Source organism: Rutidosis leptorrhynchoides, chromosome 11, assembly GCF_046630445.1.
Source record: "Rutidosis leptorrhynchoides isolate AG116_Rl617_1_P2 chromosome 11, CSIRO_AGI_Rlap_v1, whole genome shotgun sequence".
In the NCBI taxonomy this organism is placed as follows: domain Eukaryota; kingdom Viridiplantae; phylum Streptophyta; class Magnoliopsida; order Asterales; family Asteraceae; genus Rutidosis; species Rutidosis leptorrhynchoides.
Window position 1 is genome coordinate 379,249,523 of NC_092343.1, and position 8,659 is coordinate 379,258,181.

At 40.5% G+C, this 8,659-nt stretch overlaps 1 pseudogene; it reads right to left on the reverse strand.

Annotated features, from left to right (window-relative positions):
* Positions 1–6,515: 6,515 nt before the first annotated feature.
* Positions 6,516–8,306, reverse strand: LOC139876685 (UDP-glycosyltransferase 73E1-like; annotated as a pseudogene).
* Between the last annotated feature and the right edge of the window lie 353 nt (positions 8,307–8,659).

Here is an 8,659-nt window from a genome sequence, read left to right on the forward strand (position 1 = left end):
CACCTACAAAGAAGGAACAAACACCGAGGGGCATGATAGTCTGATTGGATGGCTCACACCATCCAAGCTCGCTGCACACTCTGGAGGAGCAGACCGTGCCTCTGATGCAGATCCGTGAGCAGCAGGAAGCTGTGAATAAGCAGCAGCTGAAGGAAAACCGTGAGCAGCAGCAGAAACAGAAACAGAAGCAGCAACAGCCACAACATGCGATGTGGCAGCAATAGAGACAGGAATTTTTTTGATCCGATCATAGAGCATGGCTTCCTTATTTGACTCGAGCATAAATAATCTTGGGAACATGTCTTTAAGACAACTTGAACCGCACCAATTATCATTCCAAAATGAAGTGTTCTTTCCGTCACCAATAGATTTGTTGAAGGAGTTCTTGAATACAACATCACAACTTTCAATGGTATTTCCTGCAATGATAATGTTATTCCAAATGCCCGAGGTCGATTGACGAGCAAGCCCATCGCCCGACCTCAAGCCGCCGTCAATTCCATAAATGCTACGAATGATTTTGCTCCAAAGACAATGGGTTTCGGTTTTAAACCTCCACCACCACTTGCCTAAAAGAGCAAGATTCTTGCCTTTCAAAGACCCGATATTAAGACCCCCCGCCCCATAAGGTAAACAAGTGTTAGCCCACTTAACCCACGAAATTTTAGAGCCCGACAGATCCCCGCCCCAAAAGAAATTTCGCCTCACACTCTCAAGCAAATTAAGCACACACGGCGGAGCCCGAAAAAGCGCAAAGAAATACAACGGGAGACTAGTAAGCACCGATTTAATAAGGACTAATCTACCACTAAAGGATAACGTTCTTCTTTTCCATTCCGAAAGTTGTTTTATGAATTTATCTATAACCGGAGACCAATCATCAATTTTTTTCATCCTTGCACCAATGGGGAGGCCAAGATAGATAAAGGGGAAATTACCGGCTTGACATTTCATACGGGATGCTAAGGAGTCAACTTCATTCGCACCAACCCCAATACCATAAAGGCAACTTTTGTGGAAATTAACTTTTAGTCCCGACGCCAGTTCGAAGCACTTTAAGATCTTAATAAGATTGCAAGCATTCGAATTCGACCATTCGCCAAAAAATATCGTGTCGTCCACATATTGTAGGTGTGAGATAGTAACCATATCTTTTCCAATTGCGACCCCCTTAAAGATCCCGCGCTCAACAGCGGCTTTAGTGAGTATGTTAAGACCTTTCGCAGCAAGAATGAACAAAAAAGGAGATAGGGGATCTCCTTGTCTAACCCCCCTACCCATTGAAAATTCCCGAGTAGGTGAGCCATTGATGAGAATGGAGATGCTAGCCGAATTGAGGCACCCACGGATCCAGCCACACCATCTAGACCCAAACCCCATGCATGCCATAACCTCCAAAAGGAAATCCCAATTTAGGCTATCAAAGGCCTTTTCAAAATCCACCTTGAAAATCAAACTCTTTTTTTTTTGTGATTTTTCAAATAATCAATAGACTCATTGGCTATCAATACTCCATCAAGAATATAACGCTCCCTAAGAAAAGCACTTTGCTCTGACCCGATTAACTTAGGGATAACCTTCCGCAATCTATTGGAAAGAATCTTAGCCACAATCTTATAGTAACTACCAATGAGGCTAATAGGCCGGTAATCACTGAGTGTAATAGGATCACTTTTCTTCGGGATTAAGGTAACGAATGAAGCATTACAACCCTTGGAGAATTCACCTTTTTCCCAAAACCAAGAGATCGCATTAAGAACATCCCCTTTGATGATATCCCAGAATTTCTTAAAAAATCTAAGATTAAAACCATCGGGGCCCGGGGCTTTCGAGCTACCACAGTCATGAATTGCTTCTAGAACTTTCGATTCTAGAATAGGGATTTCAAGCTCATTAGCCTCATCAGGGGATAGGGTCGGGTATGAAAGATCCATAAGACTCGGCCGAAATCCGGGTGATTCTTCAAACCGACTCCTAAAATGTAAATACGCCTCTTCTTTGATAACAAGTGGATCCTCACACCATACACCATTAATGAGCAAACCCCTAATGTTGTTTTTGTTGTACCCTCTTTTGATCACCGAATGGAAGTATTTTGAATTTTCATCACCATCAAGAATCCAATGAACTCGTGCTTTTTGTTTTAACATATTGACTTTGATCTTTTCCTTTTGAAACCACTCTTTCCTCGTATTAAGCCATAGATTCCTTTCCACCTCACTGATGAGGCCATTTTCGGCCTTAAGCTCAAGATCCGTAGCAATGGATCTCAACGCATCGATTTCACCTTCCAAATTACCAAACATTTGAGAAATTTTTGATCTAAGCGCGGTTTTAGTCCTTTTTAATTTATTTCTTAGGAAGCAATCTTTTCTAGATCCACCCCTATCATCATCACACCACACATCCTTTATCACTTGATCAACGTCCTCCATATCAAGCCAAACATCAAAAACTTTTATTGGTTTTGGCCCAAAATTCTTTATGTCATCTTTAAGAATAATAGGGCAATGATCCGACTTACCGCGATCAAGAGCAACAACCGAGAGGCAACTCCATAAATTATGAAAGTTATCATTTACAAGGAAACGATCGAGCTTGCTAAATTTTAAGCCATCATCACTAACGCGTGTGAACAACCTCCCGCCTAGTGGGATATCGATAAGCTTGTTGGTGCTGATGAAATCGTTGAATTTTTTCGCTCAACTTTCAATAAATTGGGAGTTGAGTCTTTCTGCGTTGGATCTAACCTCATTAAAATCACCACAAATTATCCAAGGTTCATTAGGATCACCCGAAATTTTGCTTTGCAATTGGTCCCAAAAAAGTTGCTTGCTAAGGTCATCATGTGGGCCATACACGTTGATGATATTTAATTTGGCCCCCGTGCTCTTCCATGTTCCTCGAATACCGATAAAGAAATTCGAAACAAACGAGTCAGTAACATCGAAAGAAATAGAATCCCAAATAATTAATTGCCCACCCGATTTCCCAACCATTTCCTTTTGAGTAAACCCAAAATCATCATTGCCCCACAACACCCGAATCCAATTAGAATCGACACAGTGTAGTTTTGTTTCTTGAATAACCACAAAATTGGGATCTTCCAACCGACAAATGTTTTTCAACCAACCAACTTTAGATTCCCTACCGATTCTAAAACCTCTAATGTTTAAAGACAGAAACTTCATAAACATAACACTACCACGACACAGAGGGACAAGAGAGTAACTAATGGGTGGATTTTTCCACCCACTTAAGGCCAAGCTGATCACCAAAATCTCTTAAACCGTTATTACTAATAGAGAAAGAGGAGTTATTTGAGGAATTCACTTGCCTCGAATTAGAAGAGGAGGATCTCCTAGACGCATTAGGCACGGGTTGCTTGGCACACGACGAGCATGTGGATCTGAGGGGACCAGACGCCTGCTGCTCTCTTCTTGCAACACTTTTCAAATTCAGTAATCTGGAAGACGTATTCCACTTGCGAAGACTGGAGAAACAACAATCCTTCTTTCCTTTTGTCTTGATATTTGAGTTTTTATGATTGATCCTGTTATTTTCTTTGGTTGATCGAATATTCTCTCCAGTTTCATGAGTACGACTGCTACTGATTTTATCATCCTCTTCTGACCTGCGATTCGATTTACCAGCTTCAGTAACCCTCTGCCCAGTCGAAGTTTTGGAGGAATTAATTTGTGCATCCGACTTATTTTGTGCACCAGGCCTCATTGTGACATTCAGATCAGGCTCATGGATCTTCACGTGGTCTTTGTTGGACCCAACATTAGGCCCAATTGGTGGGATTGGGTCAGGAAGATTTTGACCTGAGTTAAACGGCCCAACAGGAGCATTAGGCCCAATAGGAGAAGCCCGGGTAGAAGAAACATCAAAATTCAGGCCGCCAACCCTAATTGGGCTTAGTTTTTTATTCATGCCTTGGCCCAATTCGGTTTTATGAATAAAACAAGTTTCCTCCACAAAGTCTAAACCATTCACTTCAACCGTAGGGTCGGATTTAGTGGGAGAAAACTCATCAGTACCAAAGCCGTTCACATTATTTGTGGAGAAAATTACAGTATCCCCTTGAATCCCACCGAAATCCTTACTTTTATCTCTTTCATCATTACTTTTTTCTTGTCCCCCACACTCGTTATTATTGCATCCCAAATTACTTTTTTCTCTTTCATCATTACTTCTCTCTTGGGCCCCACATTCGTTATTATTGCATCCCGATTCTTCATCTTCTGGACATCTGATCGGAGAGTGATCCTGATCTGCCGGAGAAAAAATGTCGTTGAAATCTTCTGCCTTACGGTTAACCTTGATCAAAGGTGATTCATCAATTTCTGAAGATTCAAAAGTATCCTCAATGAACTCGTCATCTGAAGAGTCGTTAATGGAGTTATACTCATCATCCTTACGAGGGTCATCATCATCAACATCCTTGTTGCCATCTTCAACCCAATCCGAAACTGGAGCTTCAATGTCAAGTTGGATAACGGGTTCACGGACCTCAATCACTGAAACATAGATAGGGAGAAGATCATCAACAACGATTTTTGCCATCCCATATATGTGACCAAAATCCCTACAATGGATTAACACTCGACCCACCATCAGATTTTGGTTATGTGATGTAATAGAGCAGTTTTCAAAATCAATAACACGACCCCACTTTCCTGCTATTTCACCGAAAACTTCTTCATTCCACGCTGTAACCGGGGTCCCTTTAATTTCGACCCATACATACCTGCCACCTGTTGTCCAGTAATTAAGCTTAAGTCTATCAATCTTACTACACCACTTGAATATTGCATGTTCCTTCATCTTCAGGATGTTGTCCACCATGACACTTGATTTGAATTGCACTAAGAGATCTAGTCCACCTAGGTATTTGATCGAAAACTCTCTCATCCCTTCTGCCTTACACAGGGATTCGAATTGGTTGATGATCTCGGTATTCTTTAGTTGAACCACAATACAACATTGCATGACATCATCTGTGATATACCTATCCTTCCTAACCGCCACAACCCTAATATCTTCCACATCTTCTACCAAAACATGACCAGTAGTTTTGGTTTTACCCTTCTCCCCATTCAATTCTCCAGTGGATTTATTTGCTTTGAGTTTTGTTCTTAAATCTTCCTTACCATTTTTCAACTTGAATCTAAGATCCCTAGGTGGAGTTGCTGCAACCTCACTAAAACCTCTTCCATCCGTGAATGGATAAGGTCTAGGATTAAGTCTGTTTCTGCCCATAACAGCATCCGGTTGTGCTTGCCCATTACCATTTTTCTCGTGAGCAAGGAAAACCCTAATAGGTCTTTCACCGAACCTGATAGTTTCGAGAGATGAAAGCAGTCTGCTGACATTTGAAACGTTTCCAAATCTAGTAAATGCAAATCTCTGCCCATTCTTGAGGCGTTTGCTTACCATGTAGATGTCTCTTAGATTACCATGATGTTTGAAAACCCGCCATAGATCCTCCATATTCCAACTATCGGGGTAGTTAAAGAACATGAACGAGATCCATTGATTCTTGACTAGTCTAGGAAAACCGGTGTTGTTAATCCCTCCGTTGTATAATCGGTCTTGCTTGAAATCGAAACCCGCCTTGTAACTTGCATAGCTACCTCTCTCTCTCCTCACTCTCTCTCTCCTTACACTCCCCATCCTTGTAGCTTGTCGATAGTTGAGGGGGGGTTTTTTGCATTTTTTGGGGTGAAGTTTGGTCAATTGTCGTTTTGACCAAATTTTGGGCGAGGTTGGGGGTCAAACGACCAAACTTCCCACGACTATTAGTATATAGGGTAATGGTAGCCTTTGGGGTTGTAATTAGTACGTTTATACCATTTACAGTAACTCTTAGTTTGGTAGATCAGAATAATTTTACACTTTACCTGGTCTTTTTAACTTGTTCAAACCAATAAAGTTCTCACCTAAATAATTATAATTATTCTATTAATATTTCAAGTACTTACAGCAAGGGGTAATAAATTATTATTATTATTTTTGTTTATTTTTTTTTAATGAGGAATTAGGCTGCTCCTAATGGTCAGGTCTTGACCTCCGCCCACGGTTCAGCCCAGCTGGACCTTGATGGCAGCAACTCGCCCACCATTCCGCCCAGAGTGCCGCCCTGCAAATCGTCTTCCACTTCGTGCTTTTCTGAAATTTTTCAGGACGGAAGAGGTGTATATTTATGTGGTACTTTTTGCTTATAAACTTGTACATTTAATTAATTAATGGGAGGAAGGAGTGTCATGGTTGAGAGTGTTTAGTCCTGAGTTTAGTCTGAGAAGGAAGTGCTGATGTGGCGCTGATGTGGCACCCAGGACTAAACATGAAGAAGTTCCTCCATTGGGAGCACTCTTACAGCAACAGATTTTGAGTATTTGAAGAAATATGTAGTTACCTGAGGTGGTGGTGATGGCTGGATTAGGGTTAGGGTAATTTGAGACTAGTTTATCGTTAGCGTTCTGATATTCTAAAAACATTTGTCTTTCTTAAAAATCTTTTATCAAAAGTTCAAAACAAAGAGTACGAATATAAATATAATATAAGGGCTGGGCCCTATAATAAAGGCTGGGCCCTATAATAAAAGAACAACATGGCCCATATAATGTATCGGCTAACAATTTTTTTGTAAGGCAAAATGATAAAAATCATCATTCGCTAAAGATCATTTTGTAAACTGTTACAATTCCTTCACAATATCATCTTCCGTAGTTGTAGATTTCTTGTCTAATAACTCGTTAATATTTTGAATCATTAACGTCATATTAACATAAGACGAGCCCCCTTCCTCCATGGATCTTTTAGCCATTTCCGCAAGGTCTCTAGCTCGATTTCTTCTTGCTTCCCCTTCCTCTTCTTTACTCATTAGTCCTTCAATTGCAATCTTGACATCTTCCTTTTTCACCAACGCTCCAAGCTTTTCTTGTTCACCAACCATGACAGGAACTTCTATACCAACTTTCAATCCGACTTTTAAAATATCTATGATAAATCTTTCATTTAAAAATTGGTCTGCAAAATGTGGCCATGTAACCATAGGTACTCCGGAGGTTATTCCTTCCAGAGTCGAGTTCCATCCACAATGCGTTAAGAAACCTCCAATCGCTTGGTGAGACAATATCATAACTTGAGGCGCCCAACCACGAACAATAATCCCTCTATCATTCACCTTTTCTTCAAATCCTTCCGCTTCTAACCATTTCTCAAATTCCTCCGTTTGATGCCTTAAACACCATATAAACGGCACGTTTGATGCTTTAAGTCCCAAACCGAGCTCAATATTTTGCTCGGTGCTAGCACGAGCTAAGCTACCCAAACAAACAAACATTACCGACCCTTTTTCTCTCGAATCCAACCATTTCAAACACTCATTTTCATTAATCGCGGCCTTGTTTCCTCTCTCGGACAAATCTAATAAACTTTTATTGCATAGTGAAACCGGGCCAATACACCATACTTTTTTACCTTTCACCTTTGCAAGCTCTTTAGCGTAAAAAGGCTCCAACTCCTCGAAGCTATTAACTACGATCCCATTTGATGCTTCTTCCGCTTCTCGTAATGTTTCCATAAACTCCTTTGTTTCCTTTTCTTCTTTTTTTGTCCAAGTTGAAGCTTGCACTTTTGTAAGCTCAATTCGGTCAGGAACACCGGGAAACACAAAATACTCCGAATCGGAGACAATTTCATCTAAAAAATCAGTATGCATCGTAATATGTAGACATAAGTATGTGAAACATCCTGGTCCATGGAAAATAAGCCTTGGGACATCAAATTTTCGCGCTATGTCATATGTCCACGGAAAAAGGTTATCCGAAATATACAACTTGGTGGTGGAACTAACCCTTGTATCATGTCTTCCGCGGGTTCTTTTAACATTGCGGCAGCAGCGAATAGTTTCATAAAGAGTGGAGCTGATGAAACTAAGTCGAAACTTTCACTTCCCTCGGGCAAACCAACTTCACTTAATGGAAGTTTTAGTTCAAGAAGTTGAATCTTGAGTTCATTTTCCATTGCCCGACTAATGACTGGTTTGAAACGGTTGGCGTTAACAGGAGTTGTGATTATAGTAACGGTAGCACCACGTTGGGCTAGTAATCGGGCTATATCGACCATTGGTATCATATGGCCTTGAGCCATAAGAGGAAACAAGACAAAATGAAGGGTTGCCATTGTGGTATATGAAGATAGCTAGTTTTGTTGGGGTTTTTTTGGGCTATACATGCATGCTCAAATATTCTGTTTTGTAAACTTTGTTCTGTTTTGTAGACTTCATTTTAACCGTCACCACATGTTATGCATGTGGACAATATGCTTCCTAGTAGTATGGATAACACTGTTATGCCTATCCTTAGAATTGATCACATCTTCCTTCTTCAAATGTCTAAATACTTGTACTCCGTGCGTTTCTTCTTATTTCGTGAATTTTCAAGAGGATGAGAGTAGCCTAGTGATTGTTGAGGCCACGTGTTCCTATCAAAATATCCCAGGTTCAAACCACATTACAATGTAAATTTTGGGGTGGATAGGGAAACTGGTTAAAATGATCGGTAGATATTCGAATAGGCTGCGTACATTTTGAGTGAAAAAGACTTTTTTTACGAGTAGCGTGAACAAGAAAACCTTATGTTATGTGTAC